Consider the following 12,970-nt stretch of genomic DNA (forward strand, 5'->3'; position numbering starts at 1 on the left):
GCATCATTTAAACAGTGAAATATCGTTCGAGAGAGAGTACTTTGGACATGTTATTTATAAATATTTATATTAAAACGGTTAAATGTTGTTTCTTACGAACTAACTTTTAAACATGTGAACTCTAACTATTGTTATTATTTAAAGAATACCGGCGTTTCAACGTTCCCAAAACATTCTTTCTATACGTCGGAAATTTTACAGAGTGCGATATTCGCGCCACTAATTACTCTATCTTTAGCTGCTCTACTCAAGTATTCAAAATATTTCTTTATTTTTATAAGAAAGAACACAGAAAAAAGAATATTTTCGAAACTATTCACCAAGTGTTTCGTTTAATTATTAGAAGAAAATATCGCAGTCGGTAGGATTCGAACCTACGCGGGAAAATCCCAATGGATTTCTAGTCCATCGCCTTAACCACTCGGCCACGACTGCTGGTAGGTAAGTTATAAATGAAAGTTAGTTCTCAGGTGTAAATAAAAAAAACAGTTCTTTTTTTTTAAATGGAAACTCAAACGAACATCGCAGGTGTTTAGTTCAGAGAGAGAGAAATCTCAACAATGCTCTCTCCAACTCTGGTGGTCAGGAACGTTGTGGTTCCTCATCTTCCACTCACGTGAGAAATTATTGAAATTTACATGAGGTTTTGCCTTTATTTTATTTTGACTTTTTTATCTTATAGAGGAGAGGTTGGTCATAATACTGGTGAGCGAGGCAAACGCGGCATCCAAGATGCCAGGCAGGCCGGAACCAAACAGCAGATATCCAGCTGAATATGAACGCGAGACGACCCGTTTCAGTGCTGGACAATAATGCTGCCTTGGCTGGGATCTAAAGATCCAATGCCTGAGATTTAGCTGCGGGGAAAATGGGAATGCGCCGGAAAACCCAACTCTCACAGGACAGGCGCCGAAAGATTTACCTGTCCTGTGCCCGAGATCTGAAAAAAATAAGTACATATTATAGTCATGAGGTTTATCTTTTATGTACTTTGTTGTGTGATTTGTGATTGCTGAAATATGTTATATTGTAAAATGTATTTTGTCCCTGCTTTGGCCAATTTACATAGTGATGCAGTTAGTTTGTTTCAGTGTTCTGCTTTTAAATAACATTTGTATGACATTTCTGGGAGTCTGTTTCTTAGAGTTGGAAAGTTACTAATTTGGTGTATGTAATTTACGGAAGTGTATGATGGTAGTCTGTTTGCTGCTCTTAGTATTTTATTTTGTTGTACTTTGATTTTTTTGTTGTGTGTTACTTTCGCATTTTATATGTGACTTGTCATCCACAGTCTATCAACGGACGGATGTAATCCTCGTATATTTAGATATTGGTCTTTGGTGAGCAGTTTGAGCGTTTGCTATTTAAAGTCATTAAATGTAAAATGCGTTTTTTGATTGACGAGTGCATGTTGTTATGTTTTTTTTTCCATGTTAGCCTTGAGTCCAAAGTGATGCCAAGGAATGTGATGTGTTTGCTCATGTTAATGGCGTATTTCCGAGCGAGATATTTACTTTTTCTAGAGTTTTTCTTTGTCTTTTTAATTTCCTGTAAAAGGTGATTGCTTATGTTTTAGTTGGATTTAAAAACCACTCTCCAATTGTTGCTCCAGTTCGAGACATTGTTTAGTTTCTCGAACGCGAGAGATGACCAATAGTGGGTTTCTGGAGATACTCGAGATTGAAATGTCGTCTGCGTATTGCGAATTGTGAGTGTATGTTAAACTGGGAAAAGGTATATCGCTGACGAAAATAATATACAGTAGTGGAGAAAGGACTGATCCTTGGGGCAGTTATTTTGAAAGTTTTTGATATAGTTTTATTGACTTTTACTTGTGCTATTCTATCTGTTAGGAAGTTTGATATCCATTTAATAACAGTGTGATTTGTTTTCAGATGTGTTAAATTATACTTGATGGCGTTGTGCTAAACGCTGTCAAATGCTTTTTTAACATCTAAAAATACACCTATGGTTGCCTGGTTAGAACTAGGGCGGTATCTGATCGAGATGCGGACTTCTGTATAATTCGTTGTGTCTTCATAGTGTCGAAAGGAAGCATGACGTGTTCGTATTTTTGAAGCCTGATTTTCAAGTGCACTTGCTACGAGAGTTCTTTAAACTTTGTTCTGATATCCTATCACACAGCCTGAAGAAGGATAGAAGAATATTTTCTTTAAATTAAAACAACCTAAAACTGCAGATAATAACTGTTTTTTCTTTCACATTCACAAGAATCGAGTACGCACGTGCCTTTGTGACGGATGGTACTCAGTTGCTACATGCTTGATGAGAATGTATAGGGGAAAAGAATATTCTTCCAACGTAAATCTGAAGGTGACGCCGAAGGACCAAAATCCGTAAAACAGAATTATTACAAACAGAAGTCGTTCAACACATGAAGTACAAATAAATATTGGAGCACAACAAATAAAACAATCTTTATTCCATCGTTTATTTAAATTGACGAAACCTTTATTATTAAATATTCAAAGGGAAGATCTTTTATCGTTTTAACATCTCATTTTCTTTATTTTGATACACTTTTTCTTCTAATATGCAATGTATCGATTTTCTCAGCGCACTGTCTAACAACTGCTGCGCTTGTCAGTTCCATTTCTCACGACATTGTTTACGGTTCGGTTGTTGTGTAGATACATGTAGCCTGAGGTGTTACTTTCAACACGTTCACTTTCAGAAAAACAGAAGGATTGGAGAAAAGTAATTTTGACAATTAGATTCTTTTACAGAAGAATTGGAGAAACAATACTTTTGGAATTATATTCTGTTGTTCAGTGTTCGAGGTTTTAACAGTTAATGTTCTGTAGATATTGGCGTCGCAGAAAGCACAACATCTGCTAATCTTTAAAGTTAGCTGCCTCATAATTGATTGGATAACAAACGTTTAGAAGTATTCTACATTATGTTTTCTTTGAATAGAAAATGTGAAAGAAAATGTACCAGAGTAATGTGAATGAGATATTACGAAATACAATAGTACGTTAGGTTAGTATTTGAAAATTAAATTGCATAATCAGTTCAGGGCAGTTGTGGCCGAGTGGTTAAGATAATGGATTTGAAATCCATTGGGATAATCGTGCGTAGGTTGGAATCCTACCGACTGCGAGTGATATCGTTTTTAATACCTAGGGAGAAACCTAATAGTCAGTAGTAAAAATAATTAATGAAACATTCGACTTTATTTTTTGAAGTGAAATCCCTTTCAACTCATTTCGATCAATACTTCTCAAGGCATCATTTAAACAGTGAAATATCGTTCGAGAGAGAGTACTTTGGACATGTTATTTATAAATATTTATATTAAAACGGTTAAATGTTGTTTCTTACGAACTAACTTTTAAACATGTGAACTCTAACTATTGTTATTATTTAAAGAATACCGGCGTTTCAACGTTCCCAAAACATTCTTTCTATACGTCGGAAATTTTACAGAGTGCGATATTCGCGCCACTAATTACTCTATCTTTAGCTGCTCTACTCAAGTATTCAAAATATTTCTTTATTTTTATAAGAAAGAACACAGAAAAGAAGAATATTTTCGAAACTATTCACCAAGTGTTTCGTTCAAATTAATAGAAGAAAATATCGCAGTCGGTAGGATTCGAACCTACGCGGGAAAAACCCAATGGATTTCTAGTCCATCGCCTTAACCACTCGGCCACGACTGCTGGTAGGTAAGTTATAAATGAAAGTTAGTTCTCAGGTGTAAATGAAAACGAGTTTTCTTTTTTTTAAAAAATGGAAACTCAAACGAACATCGCAGGTGTTTAGTTCAGAGAGAGAGAAATCTCAACAATGCTCTCTCCAACTCTGGTGGTCAGGAACGTTGTGGTTCCTCATCTTCCACTCACGTGAGAAATTATTGAAATTTACATGAGGTTTTTGCCTTTATTTTATTTTGACTTTTATACTTAAGAGGAGAGGTTGGTCATAATACTGGTGAGCGAGGGCAAACGCGGCATCCAAGATGCCAGGCAGGCCGGAACCAAACAGCAGATATCCAGCTGAATATGAACGCGAGACGACCCGTTTCAGTGCTGGACAATAATGCTGCCTTGGCTGGGATCTAAAGATCCAATGCCTGAGATTTAGCTGCGGGGGGAAATGGGAATGCGCCGGAAAACCCAACTTTCACAGGACAGGCGCCGAAAGATTTACCTGTCCTGTGCCCGAGATCTGAAAAATAAGTACATATTATAGTCATGAGGTTTATCTTTTATGTACTTTGTTGTGTGATTTGTGATTGCTGAAATATGTTATATTGTAAAATGTATTTTGTCCCTGCTTTGGCCAATTTACATAGTGATGCAGTTAGTTTGTTTCAGTGTTCTGCTTTTAAATAACATTTGTATGACATTTCTGGGAGTCTGTTTCTTAGAGTTGGAAAGTTACTAATTTGGTGTATGTAATTTACGGAAGTGTATGATGGTAGTCTGTTTGCTGCTCTTAGTATTTTATTTTGTTGTACTTTGATTTTTTTGTTGTGCGTTACTTCGCATTTTATATGTGACTTGTCATCCACAGTCTATCAACGGACGGATGTAATCCTCGTATATTTAGATATTGGTCTTTGGTGAGCAGTTTGAGCGTTTGCTATTTAAAGTCATTAAATGTAAAATGCGTTTTTTGATTGACGAGTGCATGTTGTTATGTTTTTTTTCCATGTTAGCCTTGAGTCCAAAGTGATGCCAAGGAATGTGATGTGTTTGCTCATGTTAATGGCGTATTTCCGAGCGAGATATTTACTTTTTCTAGAGTTTTTCTTTGTCTTTTTAATTTCCTGTAAAAGGTGATTGCTTATGTTTTAGTTGGATTTAAAAACCACTCTCCAATTGTTGCTCCAGTTCGAGACATTGTTTAGTTTCTCGAACGCGAGAGATGACCAATAGTGGGTTTCTGGAGATACTCGAGATTGAAATGTCGTCTGCGTATTGCGAATTGTGAGTGTATGTTAAACTGGGAAAAGGTATATCGCTGACGAAAATAATATACAGTAGTGGAGAAAGGACTGATCCTTGGGGCAGTTATTTTGAAAGTTTTTGATATAGTTTTATTGACTTTTACTTGTGCTATTCTATCTGTTAGGAAGTTTGATATCCATTTAATAACAGTGTGATTTGTTTTCAGATGTGTTAAATTATACTTGATGGCGTTGTGCTAAACGCTGTCAAATGCTTTTTTAACATCTAAAAATACACCTATGGTTGCCTGGTTAGAACTAGGGCGGTATCTGATCGAGATGCGGACTTCTGTATAATTCGTTGTGTCTTCATAGTGTCGAAAGGAAGCATGACGTGTTCGTATTTTTGAAGCCTGATTTTCAAGTGCACTTGCTACGAGAGTTCTTTAAACTTTGTTCTGATATCCTATCACACAGCCTGAAGAAGGATAGAAGAATATTTTCTTTAAATTAAAAACAACCTAAAACTGCAGATAATAACTGTGTTTTTCTTTCACATTCACAAGAATCGAGTACGCACGTGCCTTTGTGACGGATGGTACTCAGTTGCTACATGCTTGATGAGAATGTATAGGGGAAAAGAATATTCTTCCAACGTAAATCTGAAGGTGACGCCGAAGGACCAAAATCCGTAAAACAGAATTATTACAAACAGAAGTCGTTCAACACACATGAAGTACAAATAAATATTGGAGCACAACAAATAAAACAATCTTTATTCCATCGTTTATTTAAATTGACGAAACCTTTATTATTAAATATTCAAAGGGAAGATCTTTTTATCGTTTTAACATCTCATTTTCTTTATTTTGATACACTTTTTCTTCTAATATGCAATGTATCGATTTTCTCAGCGCACTGTCTAACAACTGCTGCGCTTGTCAGTTCCATTTCTCACGACATTGTTTACGGTTCGGTTGTCGTGTAGATACATGTAGCCTGAGGTGTTACTTTCAACACGTTCACTTTCAGAAAAACAGAAGGATTGGAGAAAAAGTAATTTTGACAATTAGATTCTTTTTACAGAAGAATTGGAGAAACAATACTTTTTGGAATTATATTCTGTTGTTCAGTGTTCGAGGTTTTAACAGTTAATGTTCTGTAGATATTGGCGTCGCAGAAAGCACAACATCTGCTAATCATTAAAGTTAGCTGCCTCATAATTGATTGGATAACAAACGTTTAGAAGTATTCTACATTATGTTTTCTTTGAATAGAAAATGTGAAAGAAAATGTACCAGAGTAATGTGAATGAGATATTACGAAATACAATAGTACGTTAGGTTAGTATTTGAAAATTAAATTGCATAATCAGTTCAGGGCAGTTGTGGCCGAGTGGTTAAGATAATGGATTTGAAATCCATTGGGATAATCGTGCGTAGGTTGGAATCCTACCGACTGCGAGTGATATCGTTTTTAATACCTAGGGAGAAACCTAATAGTCAGTAGTAAAAATAATTAATGAAACATTCGACTTTATTTTTTTGAAGTGAAATCCTTTCAACTCATTTCGATCAATACTTCTCAAGGCATCATTTAAACAGTGAAATATCGTTCGAGAGAGAGTACTTTGGACATGTTATTTATAAATATTTATATTAAAACGGTTAAATGTTGTTTCTTACGAACTAACTTTTAAACATGTGAACTCTAACTATTGTTATTATTTAAAGAATACCGGCGTTTCAACGTTCCCAAAACATTCTTTCTTTTCGTCGGAAATTTTACAGAGTGCGATATTCGCGCCACTAATTACTCTATCTTTAGCTGCTCTACTCAAGTATTCAAAATATTTCTTTATTTTTATAAGAAAGAACACAGAAAAGAAGAATATTTTCGAAACTATTCACCAAGTGTTTCGTTCAAATTAATAGAAGAAAATATCGCAGTCGGTAGGAATCGAACCTACGCGGGAAAATCCCAATGGATTTCTAGTCCATCGCCTTAACCACTCGGCCACGACTGCTGGTAGGTAAGTTATAAATGAAAGTTAGTTCTCAGGTGTAAATAAAAACGAGTTTTCTTTTTTTTTTAAAATGGAAACTCAAACGAACATCGCAGGTGTTTAGTTCAGAGAGAGAGAAATCTCAACAATGCTCTCTCCAACTCTGGTGGTCAGGAACGTTGTGGTTCCTCATCTTCCACTCACGTGAGAAATTATTGAAATTTACATGAGGTTTTTGCCTTTATTTTATTTTGACTTTTTTTATACTTAAGAGGAGAGGTTGGTCATAATACTGGTGAGCAGGCAAACGCGGCATCCAAGATGCCAGGCAGGCCGGAACCAAACAGCAGATATCCAGCTGAATATGAACGCGAGACGACCCGTTTCAGTGCTGGACAATAATGCTGCCTTGGCTGGGATCTAAAGATCAATGCCTGAGATTTAGCTGCGGGGAGAAATGGGAATGCGCCGGGAAACCCAACTTTCACAGGACAGGCGCCGAAAGATTTACCTGTCCTGTGCCCGAGATCTGAAAAATAAGTACATATTATAGTCATGAGGTTTATCTTTTATGTACTTTGTTGTGTGATTTGTGATTGCTGAAATATGTTATATTGTAAAATGTATTTTGTCCCTGCTTTGGCCAATTTACATAGTGATGCAGTTAGTTTGTTTCAGTGTTCTGCTTTTAAATAACATTTGTATGACATTTCTGGGAGTCTGTTTCTTAGAGTTGGAAAGTTACTAATTTGGTGTATGTAATTTACGGAAGTGTATGATGGTAGTCTGTTTGCAGCTCTTAGTATTTTATTTTGTTGTACTTTGATTTTTTTTGTTGTGCGTTACTTCGCATTTTATATGTGACTTGTCATCCACAGTCTATCAACGGACGGATGTAATCCTCGTATATTTAGATATTGGTCTTTGGTGAGCAGTTTGAGCGTTTGCTATTTAAAATCATTAAATGTAAAATGCGTTTTTTTGATTGACGAGTGCATGTTGTTATGTTTTTTTTTCCATGTTAGCCTTGAGTCCAAAGTGATGCCAAGGAATGTGATGTGTTTGCTCATGTTAATGGCGTATTTCGAGCGAGATATTTACTTTTCTAGAGTTTTTTCTTTGTCTTTTAATTTCCTGTAAAGGTGATTGCTTATGTTTTAGTTGGATTTAAAACCACTCTCCAATTGTTGCTCCAGTTCGAGACATTGTTTAGTTTCTCGAACGCGAGAGATGACCAATAGTGGGTTTCTGGAGATACTTGAGATTGAAATGTCGTCTGCGTATTGCGAATTGTGAGTGTATGTTAAACTGGGAAAAGGTATATCGCTGACGAAAATAATATACAGTAGTGGAGAAAGGACTGATCCTTGGGGCAGTTATTTTGAAAGTTTTTGATATAGTTTTATTGACTTTTACTTGTGCTATTCTATCTGTTAGGAAGTTTGATATCCATTTAATAACAGTGTGATTTGTTTTCAGATGTTGTAAATTATACTTGATGGCGTTGTGCTAAACGCTGTCAAATGCTTTTTTAACATCTAAAAATACACCTATGGTTGCCTGGTTAGAACTAGGGCGGTATCTGATCGAGATGCGGACTTCTGTATAATTCGTTGTGTCTTCATAGTGTCGAAAGGAAGCATGACGTGTTCGTATTTTTGAAGCCTGATTTTCAAGTGCACTTGCTACGAGAGTTCTTTAAACTTTGTTCTGATATCCTATCACACAGCCTGAAGAAGGATAGAAGAATATTTTCTTTAAATTAAAAACAACCTAAAACTGCAGATAATAACTGTGTTTTTCTTTCACATTCACAAGAATCGAGTACGCACGTGCCTTTGTGACGGATGGTACTCAGTTGCTACATGCTTGATGAGAATGTATAGGGGAAAAGAATATTCTTCCAACGTAAATCTGAAGGTGACGCCGAAGGACCAAAATCCGTAAAACAGAATTATTACAAACAGAAGTCGTTCAACACACATGAAGTACAAATAAATATTGGAGCACAACAAATAAAACAATCTTTATTCCATCGTTTATTTAAATTGACGAAACCTTTATTATTAAATATTCAAAGGGAAGATCTTTTATCGTTTTAACATCTCATTTTCTTTATTTTGATACACTTTTTCTTCTAATATGCAATGTATCGATTTTCTCAGCGCACTGTCTAACAACTGCTGCGCTTGTCAGTTCCATTTCTCACGACATTGTTTACGGTTCGGTTGTTGTGTAGATACATGTAGCCTGAGGTGTTACTTTCAACACGTTCACTTTCAGAAAAACAGAAGGATTGGAGAAAAAGTAATTTTGACAATTAGATTCTTTTTACAGAAGAATTGGAGAAACAATACTTTTTGGAATTATATTCTGTTGTTCAGTGTTCGAGGTTTTAACAGTTAATGTTCTGTAGATATTGGCGTCGCAGAAAGCACAACATCTGCTAATCATTAAAGTTAGCTGCCTCATAATTGATTGGATAACAAACGTTTAGAAGTATTCTACATTATGTTTTCTTTGAATAGAAAATGTGAAAGAAAATGTACCTATATAAAAAACAACCTAAAACTGCAGATAATAATAAGGAAAAATAATAAAAAAATGTATGCTTCTTGAAGATCTATAGTGTTTCCTTACATATTAATAGTAACGTGATGTAATTTATCGTTTAGCTCAGAACTGTGTCAAAACAATTCACGTTTTTTGAACTTTTCTCTCATTTTCTTCAGGAGCTGTCACACCATTAAAGTATTACGCTTTCTCATCGGCCACTAAACTAAAACTACAGAGTATAGTGAACGTGCATAACGAATGAGTAGCGTGTATAATTGGTAAACCGTGGTGTCTGTCTTGGTGTTCGCCCACTTCATCGGGATTCGATCTATGTTTTGGATTAGTGACTGTCAGGTTCAGCATTCGCCTTTTCTTCCCTCTCAAGAATTGTTGGTTTGTTTATCCTGTTAAAATCCTCGACAGTGAGCATTGTTGAGTTACCTTTCCTTTCGCTTTGTCCATTGTTCGCAGTTATAATTAACATTCCACTTTCGTGCCTCGTCCAAATGGTGGGGCAGTATTAACTCGTATATTTTCACGAACTTCCTTAGTGCTAGATCTCACTATTTGTCCATGTTCTTCATGCAGTTTTATTTTAAAGGGCGGAGAAAGAAAATAAATTCACGGCCCTCATCCTGAAGAGATCAAATTGATCCACATCTGTTCTGTGAACCTCGTCACAGTTTGCGGTCTCGAATATAGCTTCTAATAAAAGTTCCATTTCCGAAGGAAATCGCGTTTCCTCCGATAGAAATCTCAGCAGTCCTTATTACAGAATGTTCATCCGCGAATATGCTCTACTTTTTCGTCATTAGATCCCACGTTATCATTTTTACAAACGGCGTGATTTGGTCGCAAATATTTCGAAATGCCGCACGTCACGACTGAACCACATGGACGAACACGCTCGTCCTTTCATCTATCCAGGCATTACAATGTCACTTTTCCATTAATGGAGCCCAAGAGATTGCGATAGTGACCACGCGTCTTCACTCGTGTCTGGTATTTCAAAATAAGGGACGGCAGACTAAGATAGCCCTAGACTAGAGTAACACAGGAAAAACATTTCACACTCACAATTTGTAACAAATTTACCGGCTAAAAATGGCCTCTGAAACAAATCTCGTTTTTTCACTGTGGATCTTCGCTTCATATTTACGTTATCGTAACATTAAAATCATTTCTAAATTGAAACCTTAATTTCCATGTCTCGTGTATTAAATTCATAATGAGTTTCAATTAATAATAATGATCAGTTTTGTTTGGTTTTATCTTCACAATTTAATATGTTTTGAATAAGCTTTTAGCTCACTCACTGTTCGAAACTTACTTGACTCTCTAAGAATTAGTATGGTCAAAGAATGATTATCATCAAAGTTATTATACTTCTGTATAATTCGTTGTGCCTCCGTACTGTCGAAAGGAAACATGATGTGTTCGTATTTGTTAAGGCTGTTCATAAAGTGTATTTGCTACGGGTGTTTTAAATTTTTGTTATCATATCCTAACACATAGCCTGAAGAAGAATAAAAAAAATTTTCCTTCAATTAAAACAACCTAAAACTAAAGATAATAACTACGTTTTTCTTACCTTCTCACCAGTATCGACCACATGCCTTTTATCAGCATGATGAGCGTGTATAAACGGAAGGAATGCTTCCCACGTACATCTGAAGCAAACGGAGAAGAACCAAAATCCGAAAACGAGAAGTATTGCAGAGAATATAAAGGAGTCGTTCAACACAGGTAACGTACAAATATTGGAGCGCAACAAATAAATAAATCTTTATTCCATACTTTATTTAAACTTATGAAATCTTGATTATTAAATATTAAAAGTGAAGACGACAATGCAAATGTTTTTATCATTTTAAAATCTCATTTGCTTTATTTTAATCTTTTTTCTAATAATATATACTTTAGCGATTTTCTCAGCGCAGTGTGTAATTACTGTTGCGCTTGTCACATCCATTTGTCATGCCATTGTTTACTGTTCGGTTGTCGCGTAGAAATATCTAGCCTGAAGTGTAACTTGCATCACGTTCGCTTTCGCACCAACAGAATAATTAGTGAAAAAAAGATAATTTTGTACAATTATATTTTGTTGTTCAGGGCTCCAAGTTTTCTCATCTGTAAGTGTTCTGTAGTTATAGGAGGCACCGAAAGCACATTTTCTTCTGCTAATCTTTAAAGGCACCTGGCTCATAATTGATGGGATTACAAACGTCTCCAAGTATTCTACCTCATGTTTTGCGCGAATAGAAAATGTCCATTAGATTGGTGATGAGAAATCGAAGTGCACATATACGCTACAGCAGTTGTGGCCGAGTGGTTAAGGCGATGGACTTGAAATCCATTGGGTTATTCCCGCGTAGGTTCGAATCCTACCAACTGCGAGTGATATCATTTTTTAATACCAACGGAGAAATCGAATCGTTCGGACGAAAGGTAACTTTGGAAACATCCGACTACTTTTGGGAAGTGAAATCCTTTTCGACTTATTTCGATCAATACTTCTGAAGGCATCCCTAAAGCACTGAAATATATTACGAGAGAGTGTACTTGGGACGTGTTATGGATAACTAGAAATATAAAAATTTATATTAAAACTTTTAATTGTTGTTTCTTACGAACTAACTTTTAGAGAAAGGATCTCTGAGCATTCTCGTAATATAAATAATCCTGCTCTTTACAAAATATTCGGTTCATACGTGGGAATTTTTTAAGGTGTTAGATTTACGTCACTACTTATGTCTTTTTTAATTCATGAGTTGCTCTACTTATGTGTTCAAAAGTTTTCATTATTTCTATTGGAAAGAAAACATACTCATAGAATATTGGCGAAATTATTCACAAAGTGACCCTTCCAAATAATGGCAAGAAAACACCGGAATCTGTAGAATTCAAACCTACGCGGGAAAAACCCAATGGATTTCTAGTCCATCGCCTTAACCACTCGGCCACGACCGCTCGTGTTTTTTTTCTACTTTAATGATTGTTAGTTTTCAAAGGAAAAATAATCAAAAAATGTATGCTTCTTGAAGATCTATAGTGTTTCCTTACATATTAATAGTAACGTGATGTAATTTATCGTTTAGCTCAGAACTGTGTCAAAACAATTCACGTTTTTTGAACTTTTCTCTCATTTTCTTCAGGAGCTGTCACACCATTAAAGTATTACGCTTTCTCATCGGCCACTAAACTAAAACTACAGAGTATAGTGAACGTGCATAACGAATGAGTAGCGTGTATAATTGGTAAACCGTGGTGTCTGTCTTGGTGTTCGCCCACTTCATCGGGATTCGATCTATGTTTCGGATTAGTGACTGTCAGGTTCAGCATTCGCCTTTTCTTCCCTCTCAAGAATTGTTAGTTTGTTTCTCCTGTTAAAATCCTCGACAGTGAGCATTGTTGAGTTACCTTTCCTTTCGCTTTGTCCATTGTTCGCAGTTATAATTAACATTCCACTTTCGTGCCTCGTCCAAATGGTG

General features: G+C 35.8%; 4 non-coding genes across 4 annotated transcripts; 1 reads left to right on the forward strand and 3 right to left on the reverse strand.

Moving 5' to 3' along the window:
• Positions 1-353: 353 nt before the first annotated feature.
• TRNAS-AGA (transfer RNA serine (anticodon AGA)) lies at positions 354-435 on the reverse strand. The gene has a single exon. It is a non-coding gene; the product is annotated as a tRNA-Ser (tRNA).
• Positions 436-3,604: 3,169 nt separating this feature from the next.
• Positions 3,605-3,686, reverse strand: TRNAS-AGA (transfer RNA serine (anticodon AGA)). Its single transcript has one exon. It is a non-coding gene; the product is annotated as a tRNA-Ser (tRNA).
• A 3,176-nt stretch (positions 3,687-6,862) lies between these two features.
• TRNAS-AGA (transfer RNA serine (anticodon AGA)) lies at positions 6,863-6,944 on the reverse strand. The gene has a single exon. It is a non-coding gene; the product is annotated as a tRNA-Ser (tRNA).
• A 4,849-nt stretch (positions 6,945-11,793) lies between these two features.
• On the forward strand, positions 11,794-11,875 carry TRNAS-UGA (transfer RNA serine (anticodon UGA)). Its single transcript has one exon. It is a non-coding gene; the product is annotated as a tRNA-Ser (tRNA).
• The last annotated feature ends 1,095 nt before the right edge of the window (positions 11,876-12,970 follow it).

This window comes from Tachypleus tridentatus, chromosome 8, assembly GCF_004210375.1.
Source record: "Tachypleus tridentatus isolate NWPU-2018 chromosome 8, ASM421037v1, whole genome shotgun sequence".
NCBI lineage: Eukaryota > Metazoa > Arthropoda > Merostomata > Xiphosura > Limulidae > Tachypleus > Tachypleus tridentatus.